The sequence below is a fragment of the Monodelphis domestica genome, chromosome 2 (genome assembly GCF_027887165.1).
Source record: "Monodelphis domestica isolate mMonDom1 chromosome 2, mMonDom1.pri, whole genome shotgun sequence".
In the NCBI taxonomy this organism is placed as follows: Eukaryota; Metazoa; Chordata; class Mammalia; order Didelphimorphia; family Didelphidae; genus Monodelphis; species Monodelphis domestica.
In genome coordinates this window covers 411,587,880-411,608,317 of record NC_077228.1, presented here as the reverse complement: position 1 = coordinate 411,608,317, position 20,438 = coordinate 411,587,880, and the positions used below count along the sequence as shown (strand labels likewise).

At 35.8% G+C, this 20,438-nt stretch overlaps 1 protein-coding gene across 20 annotated transcripts in view; it reads left to right on the top strand.

Moving 5' to 3' along the window:
- The first annotated feature begins 5,547 nt into the window (after positions 1-5,547).
- The window catches only part of BCLAF1 (BCL2 associated transcription factor 1), a 52,660-nt gene continuing 37,769 nt past the window's right edge, over positions 5,548-20,438 (top strand). For 13 of the 20 annotated variants that reach the window (XR_008916681.1, XR_008916682.1, XR_008916680.1 and 10 more), the window contains exons 1-2: positions 5,549-5,703; positions 17,266-17,369. The gene's annotated coding sequence lies outside the window, so the exon portion shown is untranslated. Of the gene's footprint in view, positions 5,716-6,258; positions 6,407-17,265; positions 17,370-20,438 lie in introns of those variants that run through there. The other 7 variants (XR_008916683.1, XM_056818851.1, XM_056818845.1 and 4 more) reach the window with 5 other exon arrangements.

Below are 20,438 nucleotides of genomic sequence, written 5' to 3'. Positions count from 1 at the left end.
ACTGCTCCTAAAGGTAGTTGTTTTTTTTTTCCACAACATCTCTCCAATCTTTACTCTTCTCTGCTCCTATAGCCATGACCCTAGTTTATACCCAAATCACTTTTTCACCAGGTTTTTTTAAATAGGCTTCTACAGGGGACAGCTGGGTAGCTCAGTGGATTGAGAGCCAGACCTAGAGACTGGTTCAAATGTGGCCTCAGACACTTCCCAGCTGTGTGACCCTGGGCAAGTCACTTGACCCCCATTGCCTAGCCCTTACCACTCTTCTGCCTTGGAACTAATACATAGTATTGATTCTAAGGTGGAAGGTAAGGGTTTAAAAAAAAAAAGGCTCCTACAATCTCAAGTGTCTCCTCATTCCAACCCATATTCCACTGGCCAAAAGTGATTTTCCTAAGGTGTAAATCTGATCAGTAAAATTCTAGTGGCTCCTATGATTCTAGATCAAGCACTATTTTATCTTTTTCCTTTTTCCTTTAAAAGGAAAAAATTCCTTTTAAATTTCTTTTCGATGTAATTTTGGGAATATATATTATATATATATTTACTAGTACTACACATATTTAATTTACAAATCAGCAAATATGGGTTTTCTGTCTCTTATTGGGGTATGTTTGGAGACCATTCATCTAGACAGCAATTCTCATTCTTACCTCCACCTCTTAAAATCCCTTGTTTCCTTCAAGATTCAACTCAAATGCCAAGATTGCCTTTTATCTATCCTTTGTGTATTCCATAGATGTCTAATAATATACTTCTATATACTAATTATATACTTGCTTTAGAATGTAAGCTCCTAGAGGGGCAGGTCATTTTATTTTTTTCCACTTTGAATCCTAAGTACTTTGCCCAGTACTAGATACAAAAGCCATCAATAAATATTTGTTGTTGCCTGATAGATTTAACTCTTCAATTTTACAGTGGAGGTAAATAAGGTATAAGAGAGGGAAAATGATTAGTCTTTACAGAGAAGAAAGTGTATTCAGCTATTACTGAAACTAAGATTGAGTTTAGGTGTAGTCAGATGGAATCCAAATATCAGACTCATCATCAAAGCTGGAATGGTACACGAAATAGTTGCAGATCTTCATCTTTTGAGGGAATTTCCTTTTCACTTTTCAGTTCTCTTCACCTGTGAAATCACCAGTTAAGAACAACTCAAACCAAAAAGAGGTGTGTGTGTGTATGAGATCACATTCTTTTTTTTTTTTAAAGAATTTAAGTTTATTTATTTATTTATTTAATTTGGAATATTTTCCCATTGTTACATGAATCATGTTCTTTCCCTCCCCTCCTCTCACCCCCTACCTGTAGCCGACATGCAATTCCACTGGGTTTTATATATGTCATTGATCAAGACCTATTTCCATATTATTGTTATTTGCACTAGGGTGATCATTTAGAGTCTATATCCCCAATCATATCCCCATTGACTCATGTGATCAAGCAAATGTTTTTCAGCTGTGTTTCTATTCCCACAGTTTTTCCTCTGAATGTGGATAGTGTTCTTTCTCATAAGTCCCTCAGAATTGTTCTGGATCACTGTATTGCGACTAGTAGAGAAGTCTATTATATTTGATTGTTTCACAGTGTATCAGCCTCTGTGTACATTGTTCTCCTGGTTCTGCTCCTTTCTCTCTGCATCAATTCCTGGAGTTAGTTCCAGTTCACATGGAATTCCTCCAGTTCATGATTCCTTTTAGCATAATATTATTCCATTACCAACAGATAACACAATTTATTCAGCCATTCTTCAATGGAAGGGCATCCCCTCATTTTCCAAATTTTTTTTGCCACCACAAAGATCGTGGCTATAAATATTCTTGTACAAGTCTTTTTCATTAGGATCTCTTTGGGGTACAAGCCCAGCAGTGGTATGGCTGGATCAAAGGGCAGGCAGTCTTTTAGTGCTCTTTGCGCATAGTTCCAAATTGCCCTCCAAAATGGTTGGATCAATTCACAACTCCATCAGCAGTGTATTAATGTCCCAATTTTGCCACATCCCCTCTAACATTCATTACTTTCCTTTGCTGTCATATTAGCCAATCTGCTAGGTGTGAGGTGGTACCTCAGAGTTGTTTTGATTTGAATTTCTCTGATTATAAGAGATTTAGAACACCTTTTTATGTGCTTATTGATAGTTTTGATTTCTTTATCTGAAAATTGCCTATTCATGTCCCTTGCCCATCTATCAATTGGGGAGTGGCTTGATTTTTTTGTATAATTGATTTAGCTCCTTATAAATCTGAGTAATTAGACCTCTGTCAGAGGTTTTTATTATAAAGATTTTTTCCCAATTTGTTGCTTTCCTTCTAATTTTGGTTGTATTGGTTTTGTTTGTATAAAACCTTTTTAATTTAATGTAATTAAAATTATTCATTTTATATTTTGTAATATTCTCTATCTCTTCCTTGGTCTTAAAAATCTTTCTTTTTCCCATAGATCTGACAGGTAAACTATTCTATGTTCACCTAATTTACTTATAGTTTCCTTCTTTATGTTCAAGTCATTCACCCATCCTGAATTTATCTTGGTGTAGAGTGTGAGATGTTGATCTAAAACTAATCTCTCCCATACTGTTTTCCAGTTTTCCCTGCAGTGTTTGTCAAATAGTAGGTTTTTGTTCCCAAAGCTGGGATCTTTGGGCTTATCATAGACTTTCTTGCTGAAGTCACTTCCCCCAAGTCTATTCCACTGTTCCCCCCCTTCTGTCTCTTAGCCAGTACCATATTGTTTTGATGACCACTACTTTATAGTACAGATTAAAATCTTGAACTACTAGGCCCCCATTCATCACATTTCCCCCCCAGTATTTCCCTTGATACTCTTGATCTTTTTGTTCTTACAAATGAACTTTGCTAAAATTTTTTCTAATTCAGTAAAAAAATTTCTTGGTAGTTTGATAGGTATGTCACTAAATAACGTCATGATAATTTTAGGGTTGTGACTTAAAATCTAGATTTAATTGGTTGCTGGGCAAAATACCAAATAAAATACCTAAGTCAGTCTGGGAATTTATGGTAATGAGCCAATATATAGACCTTTCACTCTTGTGTCCCCTCCTCTAAATCCTCTTTAGTTCTCATCTCCTTTGATTAGATTATATCTTTAGAGTTACTTAACACTTCTTTGTTAAGTTCACCTTTTGTTAGTTACTTGACCTTTTTATGATTAATTTAACCTTTATAGTTACTTAACATCTTTTTGTATTAAGATCTTAAAACAGACTGAACTTAATGTTCTAGCTTTACTATAAGGTAAGAGTTAAGTACCTTCGTTGTTCAATCAGGAGATTACAACTTTATCTTCCCCTAAAGTATGATCTAAGTAGGGTGGAGTAATTTAAGGTTCACCATCCCCCTGATTTTGTTGGACTAAGTATCTTCATTGTTAAAATCAAGAAACAGCTAAATCGAATCTTCACAATAAGTAAATTAATTTGGGTAAGATGGTCACTTTTATTATGTTAGCTTGTCCTACCCATTAGCAACTACTGTTTTTCCAATTGTTTAGATCTAGTTTTAATTGTGTGGAGAGTGTTTTGTAGTTGTATTTATATAGTTCCTATGTTTATCTTGGCAAATAGATTCCTAAATATTTTATATTATCTAGAGTGATTTTAAATGGAATTTCTCTTTCTAACTCTTGCTGCTGAGATGTGTTGGAAATATATAGAAATGCTGATGATTTATTTGGATTTATTTGTATCCTACAAATTTTCTTAAATTTTGATTATTTCCACTAGCTTTTTAGTTGATTCTCTAGGATTAAGTAGACCAATTTATCATCTGCAAAGAGTGATAGTTTAGTCTCCTTGCCTATTTTAATACCTTCAATTTCTTTTTCTTCTCTGATTGCTATTGCTAGTGTTTCTAGTACAATATTAAATAATAGAGGAGATAATAGGCGGCCTTGTTTCACTCCTGATCTTTTTGGGAAGGCTTCTAATTTATCCATTGCAGATGATGTTTGCTAATGGTTTTAAATATATATTCATTATTTTTAGGAAAGGCCCTTCTATTCCTATACTTTCTAGTGTTTTCAATAGGAATGGGCTTTATATTTTGTCAAAAGCTTTTTTGAATCTATTGAGATAATCATGTGATTTCCATTGGTTTGGTTGTTGCTGTGATCAGTTATGTGGGTGGTTTTCCTAATATTGAACCATCCTTGCATTCCTGGTATAAATCTCACCTGATCATATTGAATAATCCTTGTGATCACTTGCTGGAGTCTTTTTGCTAGTATTCTGTTTAATTTTTTTGCATCTTTTTTCATTAAGGAGATTGGTCTATAGTTTTCTTTCTCTGTTTTTGACCTGCCTGGTTTTGGAATCAGTACCATATTTGTGTCATAAAAGGAATTTGGTAGAACTCTTTCTTTGCTTATTTTGTTGAATAGTTTGTATAATATTGGGATTAGTTGTTCTTTAAATGTTTGGGAGAATTCACTTGTTGGTCCATCTGGTGGGGATTTTTTCTTAGAGAGTTCTAGATGGCTTGTTCAATTTCTTTTTTCTGATATGGGGTTATTTAAGAATTCTTCTTTTAATCTAGGCAATTTATATTTTTGTAAATAATCAACTCTATCACCTAGATTGCCATATTTATTGCTATATGATTGGGCAAATTAGTTTTTAATGATTGCCATAATTTCCTCTTCATTGGAGGTGAGGTCACCCTTTTCATCTTTGATACTTTTAATTTGGTTTTCTTCTTTCCTTTTTTAAATTAGATTAACCAGTACTGTATGTTTTTTTTTCTCAAAGAACTAGCTTCCAGTCTTATTTATTAATTCAATAGTTCTTTCATTTTCGATTTTATTAATTTCTCCTTTAATTTTTAGGATTTCTAATTTGGTTTTTACCTGGGGATTTTAAATTTGTTCTCTTTCTGGTTTTTTAATTTCCATGCCCAATTCATTGATGAGATTACATTCTAAAAGGGCAAACAGCATTCAAATTATTATATACAAATAAGATATAAAGTGTCTAGGCTCCAATTCTGAATTTTTCTGCCAATTTTTTCTTTGAGTCAGCTCAGTTTAAGGGTGCCAGGGAAAGGAACATCATTAGACGGCTGTACAAATGGCATCAGATATTGCTTTCCTATGGGCTAACAGAACGAATGGCAATGACACAGCAATCTTTCTAGCTCTTATCGCGCCTGCGTGTTGTGTGCGCGCATATTCGTGTGGAATTGTTCTAGAGGCATCAACATAATTAATAGGGTCAAGGGCGTGGTCAGTAAGATGTCAAAAACAATAGTTTAAGTAGATGGCAAATTTCGTTATTTTTGTTGTTGTTTTATTGCGCAAAGGTAAGATCCGCCACAATACACGGGTTGAAGTGAGTAACAGCCTCACCACAGAGCGACGCCACTACCCATCGGCTTTCCTTGATTCCCAAGCCAGAACAAGGGCGGGAATTCAGCCCCGTAACCCAATCACAAAGCCACTCCCGTGACGGGCCGGAAAGCCTATTGCCACCATCTTTGTAGAAGGCAAGGTGTTGAGAATTATCTGCATGAATTTGCCCAAATGTGTGATGGCGACCCAACGCCCCGCCCACCAAGCGGAAGTGACGCCATCGATCTAGCGCGTCGAGAATACCTCTATGGTTCTTCTCCTGTTTGTGAGAGGGGGAAATGGCCGCTGTGCAGCTACTGCGGAGATAAGTGCTGAAATCCGCGTTTGGCCGGTCAGGTGAGGATTGATGTGAGCATGAGAGGATGGAGTAGATGTATAGAGACCCAAGGGATCAGGTGGTCTTGGGAGGAATAGTCGGGATGACGATGTAAGGAATATCGGGGTAACGTCGTGCCGTTATTTGTGCGTTTTAGGGCCCGAGTCACAGGCCCTCGAGGCGCTGCTGGGCCCCTAAGAGGCCGCGGCCGTGAGGGGTGGGGTGGCGAGAAAGGGAGGAGACGGGAGCGCGCGTCCGTGGATTTGCTTCGAAACCCTGCCACTGTTCCGCGCGCATGTCCGCTTTCGTCTCCCGCCTGTGGGGCTCCACAGGCCCCAGCTCCCCGCCCCCCCTCCCCCGCGCGCTCCCTGCCCCCCCTCCCCCGCGCGCTCCCTGCCGCCTCTTACTCCCCCCTCTTTTTTGCTTCCCAGCTTCGGCTCGCGCACGCGCCCCCCTTGTCTTTCTTCCTCCGCCTACGGCTCCCGCTGACGCCGGTCTGGCTACTTGTGTCGGGCTCTTATTGGCCAAGATTCTCCCCGCGGCCCTCCCTTCCCAGCACCCGCGGGGAGCTGTTCTACCCGCTGTTGTTCAGGTAGCCGAGGAGAGGTGGTGAACGTAGTGAATGTAAACCCAATTTCTTTTCTCTTGCCCTTTTCCCACTCTGGGCCTGGGCAGTCTTTTCTCTGTTAACTGCTGCTGTGCTGTGACTATAATCTGGTACTGGTAAGTGAGGCCCAGCCACCTTGCTGTAGCCTGGCTCAGCTTAGAGGTAGGAATTCTCGTCCTTGCAATCCCGTTGACAAGGAGGAGTTCATTAGATCTGGATTCCTTTTCGTCCCTGGCTATGGCCCCTGGGAGGTAGGCTCGGATTGGGGTTTCTTGTATCTGAGCCGAGGTCTTCATTTAATGTGTCATATCTGGGCATGAAGAGATGCGTTCTTTAGTGTTTGCGGAGCTACTTATGGCTTGTTCAGGCGAGAAGGCATCCCCCTCAGATATTTCAACTGTGGTAGACCTAGTGGTGGCCTTTTTCTTTTGGAATGAGGCGTGGTGGGTGGAGGTTTGGTAAATTGTGATTAGTGACTTTTGGGTTTATGTCACTGTATTAAATTAACTTGTCAAGTTCTTATAGATTTGATGGTGTGAAAACTGACTTCATTACAAATCTTGAGACTAACGGCTTGTAGATTTAGAGTTGGAGCCTCACTGAAATAGAAGAGACAGTCAAGGAAATTGAGTCTCAAGTTTAAAATGACAAAGGCATGTAACAGCTATTTAGTCCTTCATAGCCCCAGATTTGCCCAATCAAAATTAAGCATGTGTTAAATCCTATTTTTTTAGTTTAATTCTTGGGTTAGATACTGAATTGTTGGTTCAGAATCCTTTAATGATTTCAGTTCTAAAGTTGACTTTGAAACAACTGACTGTCTTTGTAGCTAATTTAAGGAATCGTCCTTTAGGTCAAATTTAGATTGTAAACAGCATTATCTATTCTTTGTTTCTTCTCCCTTACCCTTCACCGTCCTGTAGTGGTATTTTGCCTTTTAGTTGCTTAAAAGGAGTTGAATGAATGTCTCCCTGAATTGAGCTGGTCCTGGGGATAGTAGCCCAAAAACTTAAGCTTGTTGAGATCCATCAGAACTTAAGGCCCATTTTTTCCCCTTTCTTTTATAAAACCCTTACCTTTGTCTTGGAATCAATGTTGGGTGGTAGAGACTAGGCAATGGGGATTAAGTGACTTTCTCAGGGTCATGAAGCTAAAGACATCTGAGATCATATTTGAACCCATGACCTCTCATCTTCAGGCCTGGCTCTCAGTTCACTAGACACCCAACTGCTTCCTTCTGGTCCATTTTCATAGCTAGTGTTATCTCTGGGATAAAACTGGAATGAAACATTAGAATAGGGCTTCAGTTGGTGTCTAAGATAAATTAATTGTGGGGGAGGAGATTAGTAAAGATGGAAACAAATGGGTCTAAAAATAGAAAAGAACAGGTAGAACATTTAATATAACTGTCTAGTAATTCAGATCACAGAATACATCTTTATAAGTAAGGTATAAGAAGACTGGAAAGGTAGGGTGAAGTGACTTGACAAGTGACTTGCTCAGAGTCACACAACTACTATCGGTTTTTTTGAATTTAGGTTTTCTAGACTCCAGACTTGGCACTCTATCCACTGGGCCACCTAATTGCCCCCAAGTATAGACTTGAGTGTTATTTCTGTTGCTGCTTCAATGTATCTTATGCAGTTTTCTATGTTGTTTTATTCTTTTTTGGACTTTTGCCAAGTATTAACACACAAAGTAGTTACAGTTTTTTAATTAAACTATGGCATGAGATCATGGCTTCCTTAATTTTCAGCATGCTGTATTGTTTCCATCTTTTTTTCCCTCCTCCAATCTCATTAGAAAAATTCTTACTGTTCACAAAGGGAGAACAGATTAATGTAGGTGGCTCTTGTGAAAACCTTACTATTGGAATATTCAAAGCCTCTGTTAGAGGGATGAAAGCATTTTAAAAAAAGTATAATACAGTATACTTTGGGGTAAAAATAGGTTAACTGAAATTTGACCATCAGATTTTTCTCCATTGGAAATAATTCATGCCATTGTTCTACCTTGTTACTGCAGTTTTAGTAACTAAGGAAGTAATGAGAAACAAACACTGGAGGTCTGAAACTGCCCTTCCTAATTGTAGGGCATGTCGTTGCATAAGCAAAATGACTGTCACTTAACTGTGTACTCAATAGAGTTGATTTAGGTTTAGTAGGCTGCTGAATTTTTCAACTTTCAAGAAAAGGAAACATGTTGCTAATTTCAGATTAGGGTCAGACAGTGACTAAAAGGGCCTTTTGAATCATTTCCTGAAAAGCCTCAAGTGGTTGGAAGCCTTTTCCCCTCAAACCATTATTCTCTTTTCTCCACCCCTAAGTGGATCTCTGCAGTTGCTTTTGCTTAGTAGTGCTGCAGATTATTTTAAAGTTACAGTTATAGAAAAACACGAACATAATTGATTGGGAAGACAAAAGTTTACTTAGGGTAGATTGTGGTACAATTACTGTGTTCAATGACGATTACATGTTTTAAGATTTGATGTAAATACTCTGACTTAATACTAGATGCCTATCTAAGCCAGGCTAGTTAAGATAAATATACTTATTTCTTTCTTGTTCAGGTTCAATTAACTTACTGTTTAAATTCACTGCTGTAGATTTTTTGTATAAATATATTGTTGTATATAAATATTTTTAAGACATACAGTAGATTGAGACAGACAAATACAACTTCAGTACAGCTCCACAGGATCATGGAATAAACAACCAGTCTTCTCATTTCATAGATGAAATGGAACCCAGAGGGGCTTGAACTTGTTTAAGGTCAGAAAACTAGTTGAAGGTAGAGCCCACATTAGAATTCTTGATTCCTACTTCGAATTTTTTATCCTTTGAATAAGTGATATCAGACACCATAGGAGCTAAAGAATTGTGATTAAACTTATATATCAAAGTATAACTAAGGCTATTCCATATTGTGGGGTGGGGTCCACTTTGCAAAGAAGAATTAGAAAAAATGGTTCATTTTGAATAAAAATGTATTGTAGTTTATTTAATTTGTTTGTTTATTTTTTTATTTTTAAGACCCTTACCCTTGTGGGCAGCTGGGTGGCTCAGTGGATTGAGAGCCAGGTCTAGAGACAGGTCCTAGGTTTAAATCTGGCCTCAGACACTTCCCAGCTGTGTGACCCTGGGCAAGTCACTTGACCCCCATTGCCTAGGGGGTCTTACCACTATTCTGCCTTGGAGCCAAGATGGAAGGTTAGGGTTAAAAAAAAAAGGAAAAAAAAGACCCTTACTCTTTCATCTTTAGACATCAATATAGGGTATTGGTTCTAAGGCAGAAGAGTGGTAAGGGCTAGGCAATGGGGGTTAAGGGACTTGCCCAGGGTCTCACAGCTAGGAAGTATAAGGTCAGATTTAAACCCAGGGTCTCCCATCTCTGGGCCTGACTCAATCCACTGAACCACCCAGCTTCCCCCCATTGAGTAGTTTTTGATATTAAAGGTGGCATGATTCTTAACAGGGCCTTCCAGTGTTGGCAGGAGCCATGAATGCTTTTATTCTGTATGTACCTACATATGTGCATAGCTAAGGTAACATAGCTAGACTGCTAGCTAGATACATAAATTTGGCAAGTAACCTATCTCTAGGCCTGTTTTTTCTTTTAAGATGAAGGAATTGGACTAGAATTAGGGAGCTGCTATGAGCACTGTATGGCAAAGTATGATGGAGTGACAGTTATTTCTATGCTCATTTTTAAAGTTAGAATATTGTGTTCTTTATGGAATATGGATATTTCTAAGCAAAGTGTTAGTGTATCAATTAAGTGAAAGCTTAAAGTTTTTGGTGTGTAGACCATTCAAATTTCCCGTATTTTGATTAGGACACATAAATAAATGCCTCATTCTCGTTCTGTTCCATTCTCCCATTGAATTCCCAAATTTTATAATTTCTTTTTGAAACAAGGTATGCTTTTGTACAGAATTAACAGAAAAGAAAACAATTACTATTTGTTGAAATGAGCATATTAATATTAAATTAGATGATCCTAACTGATCAATTTAGGAGGATTTCCCTGCCTATTCTTGCTTAAAAAGGATTTTTTTTGGTTTTGTTTTTACACATTACTAATGTCTTTTGCTTAATTCATGTTATCTTAGAAGATATAAGATATGCCATGGGAATAAAAGATAGAAATTCCTGTTAAAGTAATAATTCAATAAAGATTTGTGTTTAAGAGCTTTTCATGTGAGAACCTTTTGCCCGAGTGTTGAAATATTTCCTTGTACAATGGAAAGAACCCTGGATTTGAACAGGATTCAAATCTTAGCTCCTCCATCATATGTGACCTTAGGGCTAGTTACTGAACCTTTCTATAGCTATTTTTTTCACCTGTAAAATGAGGTTGGATAAGGCCACCTCTTAGATCTTCTCCAGTTCTAAATCTTTAATTCTATTTACTTTTTACTCTCCCTCCTCCAGCCATTGACTTTAAGGGGGAGAAGAATTGCTTGCATTAGCCATATTATCTAACATAGGTTTTTTTTTTTTAAGTAAACTTGAAACTGAACAAAATGCAATTTATTGGTAATAGTTGTGATTTGGTAAATGGAAATATTTTGGCATTTTGTACTTATTAATTGAACATTACCTAGGTCTTTTTGTTAAACTTTAGGTTGGTCATTGTATGTCAAATCTGGTCATATATATGACTATATATACATATATATTTCCTGGAATTCTTGGCATGAACATTTAAGAGGAGTATATGAGTGTAATCAGAAAAAAATGTCCAGTGTTTAAGTAATTGTGTTGTTTTTAAACCCTTCCCTTCTTTCTTAGTATCAATTTTAAGAAAAGCAACAAGGGCAAGACAGTCGAATTGACTCGCCCAAGGTCCCACAGTTATGCAGTATTTGAGGCCAAATTTGAACCCAGATCCTCCTAACTTCAGATCTGGCACTCTATCTTCTGTGCTATGTTGCTGCCCAATAATCTTATTTTATTCCCCAGTCTAGTGAGCCATTTGTTCACCATCCTAGGCCTTCAGAGTATGGTTTCAATGTGATTTGTATCAATTCTGCACATCTATTTTCACTTTCCTGTTCTACTTTACACCATTTTTAGTTTTAAATGTGAAGGAGATTGGTCTAGATATATGGAAAACTTTATTTTAAGGGGGGGGGGGCTCCATCTGTGCTCTATTTAGTATTTCTAACCATTACAAACCCATGTTTTTCTCTGGAAATAGAACATGAGACAGTGCCTAGATTGCTGTTGTTGTTCATTTGGAGGATCATATTTAGTAACTTCTAAACTGATGCAGCTCTAATAGAAAGGAGCTAGACATGTTGACTTTATAAATAATGTTTTGGTCATTTGTGACAGCAGTTTTCATTCATTTTGTGTCTTAAGTAAGCATTTGTTGTCTTGTTATGTGTAAGGCACTTTGTTAGTGCTTGGAATTTCAAGACAAAGGATAAAGAATTACTGTCCTCAATGAGTTTATAGTCTACTGGAGGATATAACTTAAAACATATATACATTTTTATCTCCTTATGAAATGTAGTTTATTTTTATGACAACTTGGGGCCCCAATTGTTTAATTCAATTTTATTTTCACTTTCAAATTCACTCCTCTCCCCCATAGGAAGGTAAGAAAAAAACAAGTTCATTATAAATTTGTATAGTCATGCAAAACCTTTCATTAATCATATTTCTCCCTGCCAACCCCCCCCTCAAAAAAAAGAAAATATATATTTCACTCTGTACTTTTGAGTCTAGCTCTATCTAGAGGTGGATAGCATGTTTCATCATTAAGGCTATCTTGAAGAAGGAAAAAACTCTCATTCCTTTATAATATTTCTTATTTTGAGGAACAGTTTTGCAAAATACTTCATTCATAATATTTTTTTGTGAAGTGAATAAAGCATTTTTTCCATTTGTTACATAAGAGGTTTGGAGAAAAGTGATTTGCTGAAAGATATATAACTAGTAAATAACAAAGCTGGAACTGGAATCTACATTTCCTGACTCCTGTCTATTCTTTCCACGCTAAGCTTTCTGGGCTGGGTACATAATAGCTGTTCGCAAATGTTTGGTGAATGTTGTGTTCCAAATGAGTTCCAAAAATGAAAAGACACTGTCTTTTTTGGGAGGGGACATTCCATTAATTTCAGGTTCTTTGCAACTTCAAAAAGAGCTGCTATAAATATTTCAGAACATAAAGATTCTCTTCCTTTTCTTCTGATCTCCTTGAGAAATAGACTCAATAGTCATATTGCTGAGTGTAAAGGGTATATGCAACTTTTTTTAAAAAAATATTTTTATTTTTAAAAAATATTTAAAAAATATTTTATTTGATCATTTCCAAGCATTATTCATTAAAGACATAGATCATTTTCTTTTCCTCCTCCCCACCCCCCATAGCCGACGCGTAAATCCACTGGGCATTACATGTTTTCTTTATTTGAACCCATTGCTATGTTGATAATATTTGCATTAGAGTGTTCATTTAGAGTCTCTCCTCTGTCATGTCCCCTCAACCGCTGTATTCAGGCAGTTGCTTTTCCTCGGTGTTTCTACTCCCAGTTTATCCTCTGCTTATGAATGGTGTTTTTTTCACCTAGATCCCTGCAAATTGTTCAGGGACATTACACCGCCACTAATGGAGAAGTCCATTACGTTCAATTATACCACAGTGTATTAGTCTCTGTGTACAATGTTCTCCTGGTTCTGCTCCTCTCGCTCTGCATCAATTCCTGGAGGTTGTTCCAGTCTCCATGGAACTCCTCCACTTTATTATTCCTTTTAGCACAATATTATTCCATCACCAACATATACCACAATTTGCTCAGCCATTCCCCAATTGAAGGGCATCCCCTCGTTTTCCAGTTTTTGGTCACCACAGGGTATATGCAATCTTATACCTCTGGGCATAATTTCAGATTGTATCCAAATGATTGGATCAGTTCACACACTAACTGCATTGATATTTCCATTTTTCCACATTCCTTTTCAACATTTGTCATTTTTGCCTTTTTATTGTTTCAGCCAATCTGATAGGTTGTAGAATGATCTCAGAATTGTTTTGATTTGCATTTCTCCAATCAGTAATGATTTGTAGTATTTTTTCATATAATTATATATGTCTTTGATTTCTACATCCAAAAAGTATGTTATATATTTTGACCAATTGAGGAATGGCCCATATTCTTATAAATTTGATAATGTTCTTATATAGTTGAGATATGAGACCTTTAACCAAGAGATGTCTATAAAATTTTTGCCCCAATTTTCTGCTTTCCTTCTAATCTTGGTTACATTGATTTTATTTATAGAAAACCATTTAAATTTAATTTAATCAAAACTATCCATTTTATATCTCACAATTTTATGTTTTGTTTATTCATAAATTCTCTCCTCACCATAAATTGATAGTTAGTACATATGTTCCTTTTTTTTTTTCAATTTGCTTATGAAATCTTTTTATGTCCAGGTCACATATTAATATTGGTAAATGGTATAACTTATTGGTCTATACCAGTGATGGTGAACCTTTTCCAGATGGGAATGCTGGGCTCTGCCCCTCCCCCCCCCAACTGAGTGTTGTGCCTACCTGCCACACTCTCTCCTCCCCCCTCCCCTTATCCCAGACTGGGGAGAGAGGAATAGCTCCATTAGGCTGCTGGGCAAGGGAGTGGATGATGAGAGGGGCATGTGTCGAGGGAGAGGAGAGTAGCCCCAGTGTTCTGCTCCCCTCCAGCTATGCCATGCTGTAAGCCACACTCCCCTCAAACCTAGCTCCTCTCCAACCCCACCACAGGAATCACCTTCACCAGCGCTGCTGTCTGTGTAGTATCCTCACTCAGCATATGATCCCCTCCTGCCCCATCTTCACCAAGGGAGGAAGAGCTTCCATTGACTGCTGGGCAGAGAGGTGGGGAAATGAGGAATGTCCTGAGGCACATGGAGAGGGAGAGGGAAGTGCTCCACCCCAGTCCCTTTGGCTTTTTAGTAAAAAAACAAACAAAAACCCAAAAAACTAACTGCAGGTGGGCATGCCCTTTTTGGCATGCATGCTTTGCCATCACTGATTTATATCTAGTTACCTTTATAGTGTGATACCATAGGATCATGGATCTATAGAGCTAGAAGCCATTACAAAATCTATCTAGACCAGTCTTATAATTGTTATAGATTTGGTATTGAGAGGTTAATTGCTTAAGGTCACCCAGGTACTAAAGAGATGATACTTGAAGCCTGGTCTTGGCAGTTCTTTTTTCACTATGGAAGCATGCTGCTTTCAAACCATTGTCTACATGGTACATAGATTTTGAAGGGTTTTAAATGCCAAGTAAAAGGTATTATCTTCCTTGTGTTTTATCTTTCAAGCAATGAGAAGCCATTGAAGATTCTTGTAGGGGAATGACATCAGAAATGTGTTTAGGAAGATTTTTTTTTTCAGACAAATGAGTGGAGGCTGGATTAGAAAGGAGATGATTTTTGAATAATTTTAAAGACTTGAAGTATTATAAATAAAGGATGTGTTAGAGATATAAGGATATGGAAATGGAAGGACAATAGAAAAAATAGAAAAGATCTGCACAGATGTTTATAACAAATGCTTTGAGGGCTACTTCAGTAGAGCTGCCTCATTTAGAATGTAACATCTCAGGCTTTAAGAGAACAAGGGTGGGAAAAGGAGCAGGATTAAGCCAATTGTATCTTGAAGATGTCTATATTATGTTGGAGGCTACACAGTAGTGAAAGTGTTGAGTGACTGAATCACAAAGAATCTAAAGGTAGAGAAGATAAGACAGTAGAAAAAGATTTCAAATCTTATTAATACTGAAAAATTGACTGGGGAAATGTCTACTTTATTGAATACTTAAAATTTTAAGTGTTTAAGCTAAAGAGCCAAAACAATAATCAACTTTCACATATTTTAAAGTTTATCAGACCTTCTACAAGTATTGTCTCATCCCTTCAGGCTGTTAGTTTTCCTTCTTAGTTTATACTTACCTACTTAGCTGACACTTAGAAAAAGCAATTTCTCTCCTGTACCTACACTTGACAACCCTTTTGCATTATAATTTCCATCTTCATTACTCAACTGAAACATTTTTTCACAAGTTAACAACAGCAATCTCTTAATTATCAAATCCACTGGTCTTTTCTTGGTTTTCATTCTTTTTAGACTTCACCTAACATTTGACATTGTTGACCACTTCTCTCCTCTTGGATAGTCTCTTGCTTGGGTTTTTGTGACACTACATTCTTGTGGTCTGAACACTCTCAGTTCATATTTCTACCTGTCTAAACATTCATCCACTCATCTTTGCTGTTATATACACTTTTAGTATACTTTAAGGCTTTGTTTTGAACTCTCTTCAGCTTTTTTTCCATACTCTATTGGTGACCTCATCCTTTCCTAAGAGGACTTCCAGATCTAAATATCTAGCTCAGTTCTGTCACTTGAGCACTAACCATGTGTCATCAGCCAACCTCAAATATCTGGAAATCAACATGTCCCAAACTGAATTTGTTATTTTTTCCCCCCCAAACCTTTTCTCTCTACCAAATTTCCCCATTTCTGTGAAGGATATATAACCAGTTATTTACCAAATCTTGCTATTTCTACTAACATAACATTTTTTGTGTCAGTTCTATTATTTACATGGCCACAACCATAGTTTACAGCTTTATCACCTCTTGTCTGGACTATCACTTTGCCTTCTTAGATGTTCTCCCTGCCTCAAGTTTTTACCCCTTTCCAAACCATTCTGCCAAGGTGATTTTCTTTAAGAAAAGATTTGACCATATTTACTTTTTCAGTAAATTCTAGTGGCGTATTTCTTCTAGGATAAAATATAAATGTCTTCATTTATAAAGATCTGGTCCTGACCAATTTTCCCAATCTCATTATATTTTATTTTCTTTCTCTCCACCTGACAGTTCTGCTAACCTGGCCTTTTCTCTGTTCTTCACTCATGGTATTCCTTCTCTGTCTTGATGCCTTTGCATTTTGAATCATCTATACCTGCAGTGCATTCTCTTTTCATTTGTTTCATCGAGTCTCTCACTTCAATAGTTGCATTCTACCTGAAACCATTCCTGATCTCTCCTCTACACTGCAAACTATTAGTGCTATCCCTTCCTAACTACCATATATAAGACTAGACAGCTAATTTGTGTGTCTATCCACATGTTGTCTCCTCAATAAAATGTAAGTTCCTTGAGAGCAAGAATGTTTTTATTCTCTTTTTCTTTGTATTCCCAGCATCTAGCACAATGGCTGGCATATAGTAGGCACTTAATAAATGCTTATTGATTGATTTTGAGACATATAGTATAAGAATCAAAGATTTCATACCAATACACTAGGAGAAATTTAGCATTTTTATTTGAATAATTATTGAAGATATTTCATGTTACTTGTATTTAGTAAGTATAAACATGTTGAAATCGTTCTTGCCAAAACTTTTTTCGCTTAAAATAATTTATATCTAGTTCTATCATAGAAAAGGATATTTATACCAAATTATATGCCAATAAAAGTTAAGTAGCAGTTCATAAAATTTCATATAATGAAATCTTGAAATCTCAGAATAGTTTGAAATCTTAGATAAGAATTTATTATCTATATTGCCATTGGCACTAAGTACAGATTAGGTGATATATGTTGATGCTTACATAATATTACTTTGAAATTATTATTTGGAAAGATAATCAACTGTCTTTCCTTAGTGGGATAGTAAATATTTCTGATGCTCTGTTTCCAGCATATACATTAAGCAAATATTGATGCAGTTGAAAAAATTAGTAGTATTTCAACTTTATTGGGCATTACTCAATTTATTCTAGTGGTTCTTTAGCCTTTGAGGGATTTTATGTATATCTTTAAAATTCTTCAGTGTTAAAATTTGCATTTTTCTCTCATCTTCATCTTATGATGTAATGAACAGATATTAGTATATATTCTATATTCCTTAAAGTTAACAATTTTTTTTTGTCATTGTTAGGAATTGGGATTTAGAATTTAAATTTCTGAGAACGTTATCCCAGGAAGAGTTTTACAGTGTTTCAAAGACATCACTTGGCTACTTGCCATTTATCAGAACCTAAGGTAAGTGTCATATTTTCATATTTGTCATAGTTCAGGAATTTGTGTGGCAGGTCCATTTTTAAAAAGTTTGATTTTAAAAGGTTATGAGCTTTTAAACTTTTCTGGGAATGCATATACCATATTACATTCCCCTTTAAAGGTAGAGTTTTAAGAAAATGCTTGTTTATCCTTGTTTTAACCTAGTATTTGTATTCTACATGAATATCACCTAAGGTGAAAAGTCTTTGCCTCCATTTCCATCTTTATATAGTTGTATAACTTCTCCTGTAACCTAAAAAAGCACATATCTTAAAAGTTAAACAAATACACACTTGATCCTCTTTTCTAAAGCAAAACTCCTGACACCATCTGGGATTTTGTGTGAATTCTCTTTGTCTCATTTTCCCCCTTGCCTCCAGTTTGGGGATTAAATTATTTATAGTTATGCAGAGAGAAAGGAATATAGACAACTTTAGCAAGAAGACAATAAAAATAAATGTAAACACTATGCCTTTATTTCATCTCTTGTCTTATTTTTTTGGCCAAATGTCATAACATATCAAAAGAAGAGGGCCAAGGAATGTGTGGTAATTCCAAGTAAAATAATGATAGATTTCACAAATAAAAAAAGGCTGAATTACTGGTTAGGAGTATACTTTTTGGCACCATGGCTTATTATCAACTTTAATTGCCATTTGGTAGCCTTATTGATTTTATTATAATGAGATTCCACTCATTTTAACTTCTTGACTACTGAATTCCTAAATTCAATTCAGATTGTTACAATTCTTCATCCTGTCATTAAAATTTTTTTGTCCTCCTAAACTTGACAAATAGAAATTATTACCTATAGTTTATTTAAAAAAATATGCACATATTTATATACACTGAGTTCAACACCTTATTTCCAAAGCTTTTTTGCTTCTATTGTTTTACTTCATTCAAATTTTTTTTGTATTTTTAAATAAAAAAAAAAAACCTCTTACCTTCCATCTTAGAATTAACACTGTGTTGGTTCTAGGGCAGAAGAGTGGTAAAGGACTAGACTATGGGATTAAGTGACTTGCCCAGGGTCACACAGCTGGGAAATGTCAGAGTCTCTAGGTCTGGCTCTGAATTCACTGAGGCACCCTGTTGCCCTCTTCTCTTTTATTTTAGTGCTTCATTGATACTTTTTTCTTAAGTCATTACTACTTCCCACCCTACCCCACACCCTCCCAAAAAATTCCTTCCAATTCTGCATCTCTAATTCATTACTTCTCTGTTATGATGATGTGATAAGCATACTTCGTCACTGGTTCTCTGGTGACGTGACTGGTCATTACATTGAACAAATTTCTTAAGTCTTTCAAAGCTATTTTTCTTCACAATATTGTAGTAATATAAATTTCTGTGTTCTATTCTCCATTCTCCATAACAGTGCTCCGAATCCCCTTCTCCCATTGATATTGCAAAATTTTATTACATTCATATGCCATATATCCACAATTGTTTCATCTATTTCTTTAGATACTCTCTTAGTTTCCAGTTATTTGCTACAATAGAAAAGTGCTTCTGCATCTTTAGTACATATGAATTCTTTCCTCTCTTTTTTATAGACTTTGAGATATATAGTGAAAATAAGGGAGTAGAAACAAACAATTATTAAACACTCATGTGCCAGGCTTGCCCTAAACCTTTGACAGACATTTCATTTGATATTTGGCTTAAGGGTCTCAATAGTCAGGAAGACCTCAATTTTTAATCTTAATTCAGACAGGCAAGAGTTAGACAAATCACTTAACTATTTTCAGCCTCAGTTTCCTCATCTGTAAGACGGGGGTAAGATAATATCTATCAGGAATATTGTTAGGATCAGATGAGGTGATATGTAAAATGCTTTGTTAATCTTAAAGAGCACAAAAATCCTAGCTTTTTTATTTTTCAATTTAGTGATATTATCTGGTCAAATGGAATGCACAATTACTTTTGGATCTAGTTCCAGTTTTTTTTTCCAGAATAGGTAGATCAATTTACAACTCTTGTCAAAAGTGCCTGTTCTATATCCCTTCTAAGAATAATCATTTTCCTTTTTGTCATCTTTGTCAATTTGATTGGTGTAAAGTGGGTCCTCAAAATAGTTTTTTTTTTATTAGTGATTTGTAGCATATTTTTATATTGTTATTGATAACTTGTTTTTCTTTTGAGAACTGCTTTGTATGTATCTTTTTTCACTTGGGAATGACATTTTTTTTTTGCATTGGAATAATTTCTCTAAATATTATTGGATATTCTTCACTGGAGAAACTTACTACAAAGATTTTTTTCCCTAGTTAATAGTTTCTGTACAAAACTTAGTTCCGTTGATTCCATTTGTGCAAAATATTTTGAATTTTAAGTAGTCAAAATGATCAATTTCTTCTCCTGTGATCCTCCTTATCTCTTTGTTTAGTCAAGAACTCTTCCCTTATCCATAGATTGGAAAGGTATTTGCTTCTCTCCACCTTGGATTTGTTTTTTATGATCTCTTTAAAAATCTTGATCATGTTTGGAGCCTATTATGGGATATGGTGTAAGACAGAGGTATCATACTTACAGAGACAAGTCTCAGTACAATATAATATTAATTTGTGATTTTCTAAGTCAATATGCATCAATAGGAATATATTTCTATTTGAATTTGATAACACTGATATAAGATATTTGTCTAAACTTAATTTCTTCCAGACTGTTCTCTAGTTGTTTTAGTCATTGTAGTTGCATAATAACATAGATGGAGTTTATGTGTTCATTGAATACTACTAAACTGTTTTTCCTTCTGAAATCTTTTGTTCTAATGTGTTCATTGATCAACTTTTCTATTTAAAAAAATTAATAAATTGTTTTGATTGCTGCTTTGTAGTATTATTTTACATCTGATATTGTTAGGTCCTCTTCCCACTTTTTTTCATGAATTCACTTAACATTCTGGACCTTTTTGTTCCTTCAGATAAATTTTGTTACTTTTTTCTAGCTTTATAATGAGCACTTGAGTGTGTGCTGTAAAAGTGTGCTATCAAGCAACCATTTAGTTTGTGGTACTGAATAAGCAAAGTATTTTAGGTAGTAGTA